A 12627-nucleotide genomic window follows, 5' to 3' on the forward strand; every position below is an offset into this window, starting at 1 on the left:
TGAAATGTTCCTATAATCTCTTAATATATAAGAGAATAGACCGTATGTTGGATGGCAAACGGAATTGAAAATACCCGCTTTGAGGACAGCGGGTTCAAAAACTACTATAGGTAGGCAGTGGTTGCCGACCTCCCGCATTATTCGAAATATTTATTTCGGATTATGTTTATATTGGTTACATAAAATAAAGTATATTATTATCCGTACAAATTTGTTTCTCAGTTCTATAGAACACGGGACTTGGCTCCGCGGATAATAGGAATATACGCTTTTTAGATAATATCGTTGAAACAAAAGTCAAGTTTCTATTATATATAGAATAACAAATCGTTTCCATATATTATCGTTAATTTTTGGAGGCAGGCAAATATTAATTTATTACCTGCCGTATAGTTGGATTATTATATCGTTACGGTATAATACAAATATGGATTCTTATGAAAGAAATATAAAATTATATATTAAATGTGGAAATATTATCATATGCGCTTGGTTTTATGTTATATATTACCAGAGAGATATATGAAAAGAGATAAATTTTAAATTTATCTTCAAAATGCAAATGATTTAACTTAATATTTATATTGGTTAAACAAAAATTGTACATGTGTGGATACAATAATTATGTATGTTGGAAATAAAATGATATTTTATAATGAAATATGTATATATAAAAAGATAAAATTATAGAAACATATATATTACAATAATTATATGAAATTCTTGTTATATTGGTAAAACAAGTATAAATTAAAAATGAAAATATGGATTACGAATGCTATATAAAAATGGCCGTAATCGAATAGATTTTTTACTTATATTTATATATTTAAAATTTTACCCAAAGGCGAAATATTGAATTTTATTCAATATAATAAAAATCATGGAATTATATAAAGTGAAAAATCTATATATCTATTATATTGCTTATTTCGATTCAAAAAATATGAATGGAATATGAAGGAAAAACATTATTCTGGTTGATCCTGCCAGTAGTTATATGCTTGTCTCAAAGATTAAGCCATGCATGTCTAAGTACACACGAATTAAAAGTGAAACCGCAAAAGGCTCATTATATCAGTTATGGTTCCTTAGATCGTTAACAGTTACTTGGATAACTGTGGTAATTCTAGAGCTAATACATGCAATTAAAACATGAACCTTATGGGACATGTGCTTTTATTAGGCTAAAACCAAGCGATCGCAAGATCGTTATATTGGTTGAACTCTAGATAACATGCAGATCGTATGGTCTTGTACCGACGACAGATCTTTCAAATGTCTGCCCTATCAACTTTTGATGGTAGTATCTAGGACTACCATGGTTGCAACGGGTAACGGGGAATCAGGGTTCGATTCCGGAGAGGGAGCCTGAGAAACGGCTACCACATCTAAGGAAGGCAGCAGGCGCGTAAATTACCCACTCCCAGCTCGGGGAGGTAGTGACGAAAAATAACAATACAGGACTCATATCCGAGGCCCTGTAATTGGAATGAGTACACTTTAAATCCTTTAACAAGGACCAATTGGAGGGCAAGTCTGGTGCCAGCAGCCGCGGTAATTCCAGCTCCAATAGCGTATATTAAAGTTGTTGCGGTTAAAACGTTCGTAGTTGAACTTGTGCTTCATACGGGTAGTACAACTTACAATTGTGGTTAGTACTATACCTTTATGTATGTAAGCGTATTACCGGTGGAGTTCTTATATGTGATTAAATACTTGTATTTTTTCATATGTTCCTCCTATTTAAAAACCTGCACTAGTGCTCTTAAACGAGTGTTATTGTGGGCCGGTACTATTACTTTGAACAAATTAGAGTGCTTAAAGCAGGCTTCAAATGCCTGAATATTCTGTGCATGGGATAATGAAATAAGACCTCTGTTCTGCTTTCATTGGTTTTCAGATCAAGAGGTAATGATTAATAGAAGCAGTTTGGGGGCATTAGTATTACGACGCGAGAGGTGAAATTCTTGGACCGTCGTAAGACTAACTTAAGCGAAAGCATTTGCCAAAGATGTTTTCATTAATCAAGAACGAAAGTTAGAGGTTCGAAGGCGATCAGATACCGCCCTAGTTCTAACCATAAACGATGCCAGCTAGCAATTGGGTGTAGCTACTTTTATGGCTCTCTCAGTCGCTTCCCGGGAAACCAAAGCTTTTGGGCTCCGGGGGAAGTATGGTTGCAAAGCTGAAACTTAAAGGAATTGACGGAAGGGCACCACCAGGAGTGGAGCCTGCGGCTTAATTTGACTCAACACGGGAAAACTTACCAGGTCCGAACATAAGTGTGTAAGACAGATTGATAGCTCTTTCTCGAATCTATGGGTGGTGGTGCATGGCCGTTCTTAGTTCGTGGAGTGATTTGTCTGGTTAATTCCGATAACGAACGAGACTCAAATATATTAAATAGATATCTTCAGGATTATGGTGCTGAAGCTTATGTAGCCTTCATTCATGGTGGCAGTAAAATGTTTATTGTGTTTGAATGTGTTTATGTAAGTGGAGCCGTACCTGTTGGTTTGTCCCATTATAAGGACACTAGCTTCTTAAATGGACAAATTGCGTCTAGCAATAATGAGATTGAGCAATAACAGGTCTGTGATGCCCTTAGATGTCCTGGGCTGCACGCGCGCTACAATGAAAGTATCAACGTGTATTTCCTAGACCGAGAGGTCCGGGTAAACCGCTGAACCACTTTCATGCTTGGGATTGTGAACTGAAACTGTTCACATGAACTTGGAATTCCCAGTAAGTGTGAGTCATTAACTCGCATTGATTACGTCCCTGCCCTTTGTACACACCGCCCGTCGCTACTACCGATTGAATTATTTAGTGAGGTCTCCGGACGTGATCACTGTGACGCCTTGCGTGTTACGGTTGTTTCGCAAAAGTTGACCGAACTTGATTATTTAGAGGAAGTAAAAGTCGTAACAAGGTTTCCGTAGGTGAACCTGCGGAAGGATCATTATTGTATAATATCCTTATCGTTAATAAATATTTGTTATAATACAAATAAATACAATTTACCAAAATAAAAATATTACAAAATGATTCCACGGAATCAAAAGTTAAAGTCAAAATAAAATGAAGATGGCTTTTATTTTATATGTGGGGCTTGGCAACCTCATAAAAAGACTTTAACATTATTAATGTTGCTGTGCGTATTTGTGGCAGTACTTACTACAACAACGGCGTTTCCTATAAAAACAAATTCTCGAAAATGGAAATCGAAGAAACTAAACTAAATTCGAAAGTAGAAGTCGAATTAAAATAAAAATAATTTTGAATGTGTGGTAATCAAAATAAGTGTGTGTGTATATGGACCATAATATACACGCGTTGCGAATATGTATTGTTCATCTATGTTATGAGCATACGTTGGCTAATGCAACAACCTAAAATATACAATGTTTGTACCTGTCATCCATCAGGTTAATGTTTTATATAAATTTTGCAGTATGTGTCACCCAAAATAGCAAACCATAACCAGATTATTATGATACATAATGCTTATATGAAACTAAGACATTTCGCAACATTTATTTTAGGTATAAAAATAAATTTATTGAAGGAATTGATATATGCCAGTAAAATGGTGTATTTTTAATTTCTTTCAATAAAAACAATATTGACATTATATAAAATTGAATTATAAAACTCTAAGCGGTGGATCACTCGGCTCATGGGTCGATGAAGAACGCAGCAAACTGTGCGTCATCGTGTGAACTGCAGGACACATGAACATCGACATTTTGAACGCATATCGCAGTCCATGCTGTTATGTACTTTAATTAATTTTATAGTGCTGCTTGGACTACATATGGTTGAGGGTTGTAAGACTATGCTAATTAAGTTGTTTATAAATTTTTTATAAGCATATGGTATATTATTGGATTAAATAATGATTTTATTCATAATATTAAAAAAGAAATGAAAAACATTATCTCACATTTGAATGTGAAAAACGAAGAGAAATATTTTCTTTTTCAATCAAATAATACTGAGAAATGTCTAGCATAAAAAATTGAAATATTTTTCATCTAGAATTGTCTCTTATTAATGATTCGGAAAAAGAAAAATCTTGGTTTTGTTATTATTCTTCGTTGGTTCGTTAAATGGATAAAAATGACTTTGCTTACAAGAACTATTGGAACTATTTATAACGAATTTAATTGATTGTTTTATCATTTATATATAAAGAATTTATGGCAAAATATAGTTATATATACAACCTCAACTCATATGGGACTACCCCCTGAATTTAAGCATATTAATTAGGGGAGGAAAAGAAACTAACAAGGATTTTCTTAGTAGCGGCGAGCGAAAAGAAAACAGTTCAGCACTAAGTCACTTTGTCTATATGGCAAATGTGAGATGCAGTGTATGGAGCGTCAATATTCTAGTATGAGAAATTAATGATTTAAGTCCTTCTTAAATGAGGCCATTTACCCATAGAGGGTGCCAGGCCCGTATAACGTTAATGATTGCTAGATGATGTTTCCAAAGAGTCGTGTTGCTTGATAGTGCAGCACTAAGTGGGTGGTAAACTCCATCTAAAACTAAATATAACCATGAGACCGATAGTAAACAAGTACCGTGAGGGAAAGTTGAAAAGAACTCTGAATAGAGAGTTAAACAGTACGTGAAACTGCTTAGAGGTTAAGCCCGATGAACCTGAATATCCGTTATGGAAAATTCATCATTAAAATTGTAATATTTAAATAATATTATTAAGAATAATGTGCATTTTTTCCATATAAGGACATTGTAATCTATTAGCATATCCCAAATTTATCATAAAATATAACTTATAGTTTATTCCAATTAAATTGCTTGCATTTTAACACAGAATAAATGTTATTAATTTGATAAAGTGCTGATAGATTTATATTATTACAGAGCGTTAATTTTTCGGAATTATATAATGGCATAATTATCATTGATTTTTGTGTTTATTATATGCTCTTGTATGATTAACAATGCGAAAGATTCAGGATACCTTCGGGACCCGTCTTGAAACACGGACCAAGGAGTCTAACATATGTGCAAGTTATTGGGATGTAAACCTAATAGCGTAATTAACTTGACTAATAATGGGATTAGTTTTTTAGCTATTTATAGCTAATTAACACAATCCCGGGGCGTTCTATATAGTTATGTATAATGTATATTTATATTATTTATGCCTCTAACTGGAACGTACCTTGAGCATATATGCTGTGACCCGAAAGATGGTGAACTATACTTGATCAGGTTGAAGTCAGGGGAAACCCTGATGGAAGACCGAAACAGTTCTGACGTGCAAATCGATTGTCAGAATTGAGTATAGGGGCGAAAGACCAATCGAACCATCTAGTAGCTGGTTCCTTCCGAAGTTTCCCTCAGGATAGCTGGTGCATTTTAATATTATATAAAATAATCTTATCTGGTAAAGCGAATGATTAGAGGCCTTAGGGTCGAAACGATCTTAACCTATTCTCAAACTTTAAATGGGTAAGAACCTTAACTTTCTTGATATGAAGTTCAAGGTTATGATATAATGTGCCCAGTGGGCCACTTTTGGTAAGCAGAACTGGCGCTGTGGGATGAACCAAACGTAATGTTACGGTGCCCAAATTAACAACTCATGCAGATACCATGAAAGGCGTTGGTTGCTTAAAACAGCAGGACGGTGATCATGGAAGTCGAAATCCGCTAAGGAGTGTGTAACAACTCACCTGCCGAAGCAACTAGCCCTTAAAATGGATGGCGCTTAAGTTGTATACCTATACATTACCGCTAAAGTAGATGATTTATATTACTTGTGATATAAATTTTGAAACTTTAGTGAGTAGGAAGGTACAATGGTATGCGTAGAAGTGTTTGGCGTAAGCCTGCATGGAGCTGCCATTGGTACAGATCTTGGTGGTAGTAGCAAATAATCGAATGAGACCTTGGAGGACTGAAGTGGAGAAGGGTTTCGTGTGAACAGTGGTTGATCACGAGTTAGTCGGTCCTAAGTTCAAGGCGAAAGCCGAAAATTTTCAAGTAAAACAAAAATGCCTAACTATATAAACAAAGCGAATATAATACACTTGAATAATTTTGAACGAAAGGGAATACGGTTCCAATTCCGTAACCTGTTGAGTATCCGTTTGTTATTAAATATGGGCCTCGTGCTCATCCTGGCAACAGGAACGACCATAAAGAAGCCGTCGAGAGATATCGGAAGAGTTTTCTTTTCTGTTTTATAGCCGTACTACCATGGAAGTCTTTCGCAGAGAGATATGGTAGATGGGCTAGAAGAGCATGACATATACTGTTGTGTCGATATTTTCTCCTCGGACCTTGAAAATTTATGGTGGGGACACGCAAACTTCTCAACAGGCCGTACCAATATCCGCAGCTGGTCTCCAAGGTGAAGAGTCTCTAGTCGATAGAATAATGTAGGTAAGGGAAGTCGGCAAATTAGATCCGTAACTTCGGGATAAGGATTGGCTCTGAAGATTGAGATAGTCGGGCTTGATTGGGAAACAATAACATGGTTTATGTGCTCGTTCTGGGTAAATAGAGTTTCTAGCATTTATGTTAGTTACTTGTTCCCCGGATAGTTTAGTTACGTAGCCAATTGTGGAACTTTCTTGCTAAAATTTTTAAGAATACTATTTGGGTTAAACCAATTAGTTCTTATCAATTATAACGATTATCAATTAACAATCAATTCAGAACTGGCACGGACTTGGGGAATCCGACTGTCTAATTAAAACAAAGCATTGTGATGGCCCTAGCGGGTGTTGACACAATGTGATTTCTGCCCAGTGCTCTGAATGTCAAAGTGAAGAAATTCAAGTAAGCGCGGGTCAACGGCGGGAGTAACTATGACTCTCTTAAGGTAGCCAAATGCCTCGTCATCTAATTAGTGACGCGCATGAATGGATTAACGAGATTCCTACTGTCCCTATCTACTATCTAGCGAAACCACAGCCAAGGGAACGGGCTTGGAATAATTAGCGGGGAAAGAAGACCCTTTTGAGCTTGACTCTAATCTGGCAGTGTAAGGAGACATAAGAGGTGTAGAATAAGTGGGAGATATTAGACCTCGGTTTGGTATCGTCAATGAAATACCACTACTCTTATTGTTTCCTTACTTACTTGATTAAATGGAACGTGTATCATTTCCTAGCCATTATACGGATATATTTATTATATCTTATGGTATTGGGTTTTGATGCAAGCTTCTTGATCAAAGTATCACGAGTTTGTTATATAATCGCAAACAAATTCTTTAATAAAACGATGCATTTATGTATTTTTGATTTGAAAATTTGGTATAACTCCAATTACTCAGGTATGATCCAATTCAAGGACATTGCCAGGTAGGGAGTTTGACTGGGGCGGTACATCTCTCAAATAATAACGGAGGTGTCCCAAGGCCAGCTCAGTGCGGACAGAAACCACACATAGAGCAAAAGGGCAAATGCTGACTTGATCTCGGTGTTCAGTACACACAGGGACAGCAAAAGCTCGGCCTATCGATCCTTTTGGTTTAAAGAGTTTTTAACAAGAGGTGTCAGAAAAGTTACCATAGGGATAACTGGCTTGTGGCGGCCAAGCGTTCATAGCGACGTCGCTTTTTGATCCTTCGATGTCGGCTCTTCCTATCATTGTGAAGCAAAATTCACCAAGCGTTGGATTGTTCACCCATGCAAGGGAACGTGAGCTGGGTTTAGACCGTCGTGAGACAGGTTAGTTTTACCCTACTAATGACAAAACGTTGTTGCGACAGCATTCCTGCGTAGTACGAGAGGAACCGCAGGTACGGACCAATGGCACAATACTTGTTCGAGCGAACAGTGGTATGACGCTACGTCCGTTGGATTATGCCTGAACGCCTCTAAGGTCGTATCCGTGCTGGACTGCAATGATAAATAAGGGGCAATTTGCATTGTATGGCTTCTAAACCATTTAAAGTTTATAATTTATTTTATAAACGACAATGGATGTGATGCCAATGTAATTTGTAACATAGTAAATTAGGAGGATCTTCGATCACCTGATGCCGCGCTAGTTACATATAAAAGCATTATTTAATACAATGACAAAGCCTAGAATCAATTGTAAACGACTTTTGTAACAGGCAAGGTGTTGTAAGTGGTTGAGCAGCTGCCATACTGCGATCCACTGAAGCTTATCCTTTGCTTGATGATTCGATAAATAAATGATTTTTTCCTGTAGCCAAACACCTCGTCATCAATTTAGTGACGCATATGATATTGTCCCTATCATATAATTAATATAAAGACTTTAATGGATTGTGTCAAGTTGCCAAACACCTCGTCATCAATTTAGTGACGCATATGATATTGTCCCTATCATATAATTAATATAAAGACTTTAATGAATTGTGTCAAGTTGCCAAACACCTCGTCATCAATTTAGTGACGCATATGATATTGTCCCTATCATATAATTTTTGATATAAAGACTTTAAAGAATTGTATCAAGTTGCCAAACACCTCGTCATCAATTTAGTGACGCATATGATATTGTCCCTATCATATAATTAATATACAGACTTTAATGAATTGTGTCAAGTTGCCAAACACCTCGTCATCAATTTAGTGACGCATATGATATTGTCCTTATCATATAATTTTTGATATAAAGACTTTAAAGAATTGAATCAAGTTGCCAAACACCTCGTCATCAATTTAGTGACGCATATGATATTGTCCCTATCATATAATTAATATAAAGACTTTAATGGATTGTGTCAAGTTGCCAAACACCTCGTCATCAATTTAGTGACGCATATGATATTGTCCCTATCATATAATTAATATAAAGACTTTAATGAATTGTGTCAAGTTGCCAAACACCTCGTCATCAATTTAGTGACGCATATGATATTGTCCTTATCATATAATTTTTGATATAAAGACTTTAAAGAATTGTATCAAGTTGCCAAACACCTCGTCATCAATTTAGTGACGCATATGATATTGTCCCTATCATATAATTAATATAAAGACTTTAATGGATTGTGTCAAGTTGCCAAACACCTCGTCATCAATTTAGTTTTTTTTTTTTTTTTTTTTTTTTAGCGTGCGTTTATTTATTTAAAATCTGTCCTAGTGGACAATAATTAAATGGTTTTGCGGGGGAACATTAGCTTAAGGGATACTATTGTACATGTATTTGTGGCGGGTTTTATATGTGTTGTCTATTGTTGTGGAAGATCGAGAGGGTGTCTCCTCATGAGACGTCTGCTTGTTTGGCTATTGTCTAACAGGTTGGTGGCGAGGTGGTTAGGGTGGTTTTCGAGCCTTTTCAGGTATCTCTCGCTGAGCCTGGAGATTTCATCAGCGACTTGTGGGATTCCAAGTTCCCTATGTATGGCGACATTCTCGTGGTAGGGATGCGCATTACAGGCAATTCTCAAGCACCTATTCTGGAACCGCTGTATACGCAGGCGATTCGTGTGGCTTGCCGTGCCCCATAGCTGTATCCCGTAGGTCCAGATGGGCTTGAGAATTGCCTTGTACACCAGGATTTTGTGGTTCTGCCTTAGCTTGGACCCTCTCCCAATAAGCCAATGCATCTGCCTCAGACGCGCATCGGCCTGTATGCGTTTGCTGACGATGTGGGGACGCCAAGTGAGCCTGCGGTCCAGGGTAAGTCCTAGGTACTTGGGTGCGGGTGCGTTGGGAATGATGACTCCGTTTAGCGTGACCGGTGGGCAGTCTCCTCTCCTTAGTGCAAATGTTGTTTGGGTAGATTTTTCCGCGTTCACTACGATGTTCCACCTGCTGAGCCAGGGATGTAGCGCGTCCATTTGCCTTTGGATTGTTTCGGAGGCTTCTCGTGGGTCGGATGAGGAGGCGAGGAAAGCCGTGTCATCTGCATAAGTCGCTATAGTTAGGTTCCTGGAGGGGATTATGGGAAGGTCTGCGGTGTAAAGGGTGTACAGTATTGGTCCGAGCACACTGCCTTGCGGAACTCCAGCTCTGATCATTCTGGGTAGGCTTATTGCACTTCCGCATCTGACTTGGAATGCTCTTCCCTCAGTGTAGGATTTGAGGAGGGTAAAATGGGGGCTTGGGAGGTAGGATTTGAGTTTATGGAGGAGTCCAGGATGCCAAACTCTGTCGAATGCCTGCTTCACGTCGAGCATTACAGCGCAGCAGTATTTCTTTTGCTCGAATGCCTCGAGGATCCGTTCGACTAGCCGGTGGCATTGCTCTGGTGTTCCGTGGGAGCGCCTGAAGCCAAACTGGTGATCGGGGATCAAACCAGCCTCATCCAGTACTGGCAATACTCTGCGCAAAAATACTCTTTCGAGTATTTTGGAGAGGATTGCCAGCAAACTAATCGGACGATAGGAGGCGAGATTGGCTTCAGGCTTACCAGGCTTGAGGAGGACAATAACCTCTGCTCTTTTCCACTCCTCCGGGAAGTACCCTAGCCGGAAGCAGCTGTTGTAAATGCTGGCCAGCATTTGTGTGCAGCGGGATGGGAGCATTTTTAGGGCCGCCGCATCTATACGATCCAGGCCTGGAGATTTGTTGTTCTTCAGTAGAGCAATCTCCTGCGCAACTTCCTCAGGGTCGACTGGTTCCAACGGGGGACCGGGAGAGCTTGGGCTATTGAGAAACCGGGCTGTTTCAGCATGTTCTTCGGCAGTGCAGCAGTCGAACGGAGAGAAGGCGTTGTAAAGGTGTTCGGCGAAAGCTTCTGCTCTTTCAGCATCCGAAAGGCACCAGGATCCATCTGCTTTGCGCACTGCGGAAACCTTTTTGGCTGGTCGTTTAATGTGGCGGGTGACGTTCCACAGATTGTGGTCTGGGTCCCCGGGAGAGAGTTCCTCGAGGAATCTGAGGAAGGAGTCCTGGCGTAGGCTGGAGATCTTGTCCTTCAACTCCTTTGTGGCGTGATTGAGCGCTGTTTTGTCTCTTGGATTGCGCGTCAAGAACCAAACTCTCCTGAGACGCCTCTTCTCAGTCACGAGTGCCGCAATTTCCGGGGACCAGAGGTGGAGGTCCCTGCTAGGTGTTCTCGCAGTCTTTGGTGGCGGTGGGCTTGCGAATTCCGCAGCGTTTTGCATCTGCCTGGTGAGATTCCCGATAGCTTCATCAATGTTCCTGGGTGTGTTGAGGATGGGGTTCGGATTGACGGTGGAGAGCATCCAGGACGCGAACTTGGCGGCGTCGGTATATTTTCCAGTGAGCCTTCTGAGCGGGGTTTTCCTGAGGACTGGCGTGTTGATTAGCACGTTTATTGCACAGTGGTCTGACAGGAGATCAGCATTTGTTGTGCAGCTGATCTTCGCATGCCCTATGCCTTTCGACACAGCAAAGTCCAGTAGGTCTGGAGTCTTGAGGGGATTCGTTGGCCAGTGAGTGGGCTCGCCAGTGGAGTGGCAGTCCAGTCGGTGGCGTTGCAGGTACCCAAACAGAGTTTTCCCTTTGGGGTTGTTGGCGCGCGATCCCCACCAAGAATGTTTGGCGTTATAATCTCCAGCTGCTATGAAGCGGGGCCCAAAATGCTCGAAGAACTCACTGAGGTGAGATGCTGTTATGCGGTATCTGGGGGGAAAGTAGACCGCTCCAATGTCTAAATCTCCTTGCGGGCTGACAATCCTGATGACAGGACATTGTGCCCAGTCTTGCTGAAACGCGGGCAGCTCTAGGTATTGAATACCGCTCCTGATGAGGATGGCTGCTCCACCGCGTGCTCTGCCAGAAGGATGGTCTGCATGGATGAGGTCATATCCGCTGATATTAAAGTGGGATCTGGGGGAGAAGTGGGTTTCGGCTACGAGTAGGATATCGATCTGGTGGGTCTTCAGATGGTGCTCGACTATGGCCTTGCTGTTCTGCAGGCCGTTCGCATTCCAGACGACTAGGTGGAGCTTTAGTTGCATGACTTGCTGTTGAGAATGGTGGCCACCAGCTGTGTCATCTGGGTGAACATGCGCTCCATCATCCTTTCCATCATTCCTTCCATGCGAGCGAACATCGCTTCTATCTGACCGGAGTGTGGGGTTTCTGTTTGGGTTTGGACTGGGGTTGTGGGATTCTGCGGTGCTGCGTGCACTCCGTTGAGGGCGTCTCGGTAGCTCCTGCCAGAGGTGACGTTTGGTGATGCCACGGGCGGCGCCTTGTTAGCATTAGCGACGGGCCTTGTTTTCGGAGCAGCGAGTGCTTTGGCCCTTTTGTATGCAGGGCATCCCTTGAAAGACGCAGGATGGTCCGCCTGGCAGTGGAAGCAGCACGCTTTGTCGTCCTCCCTCTTCTCACATGCCCTCGATTCGTGAGGGCCTCCACACTTTACACATCGGTATTCCAGGAAGCAGTAACGCTGTGTATGACCGAATCCTTGGCACCTGAAGCATTGAGGCACGTCGTTGAACTTCTGCGGCGGTTCAATGGTTACTACCGACCTGCAGATCCGCTTGACTTGGTAGACGTCTTTGTTGTTGCTGGAAGGCTCCAGGTTGGCGAAGAATATTCCCAGCGGTTCTTTAGTTCTTCTGCCAATGGGATTGTGCAGATCTCTAACAGCGTGCCCTTGTCTGCGAAGGTCTTCAATGATTTCCTCACGATCGGTGGAGTGGTGGAGTCCTTTGATGACAACCTTGTATGCACG

General features: G+C 40.7%; 3 non-coding genes across 3 annotated transcripts; all 3 read left to right on the forward strand.

Moving 5' to 3' along the window:
• Positions 1-973: 973 nt before the first annotated feature.
• On the forward strand, positions 974-2968 carry LOC116802823. Its single transcript, XR_004363162.1, has one exon. It is a non-coding gene; the product is annotated as a small subunit ribosomal RNA (ribosomal RNA).
• Positions 2969-3655: 687 nt separating this feature from the next.
• LOC116802816 lies at positions 3656-3834 on the forward strand. Its single transcript, XR_004363156.1, has one exon. It is a non-coding gene; the product is annotated as a 5.8S ribosomal RNA (ribosomal RNA).
• A 394-nt stretch (positions 3835-4228) lies between these two features.
• On the forward strand, positions 4229-8190 carry LOC116802818. Its single transcript, XR_004363158.1, has one exon. It is a non-coding gene; the product is annotated as a large subunit ribosomal RNA (ribosomal RNA).
• Positions 8191-12627: the final 4437 nt, after the last annotated feature.

This window comes from Drosophila sechellia, unplaced genomic scaffold (assembly GCF_004382195.2).
Source record: "Drosophila sechellia strain sech25 unplaced genomic scaffold, ASM438219v1 U_228, whole genome shotgun sequence".
In the NCBI taxonomy this organism is placed as follows: Eukaryota; Metazoa; Arthropoda; class Insecta; order Diptera; family Drosophilidae; genus Drosophila; species Drosophila sechellia.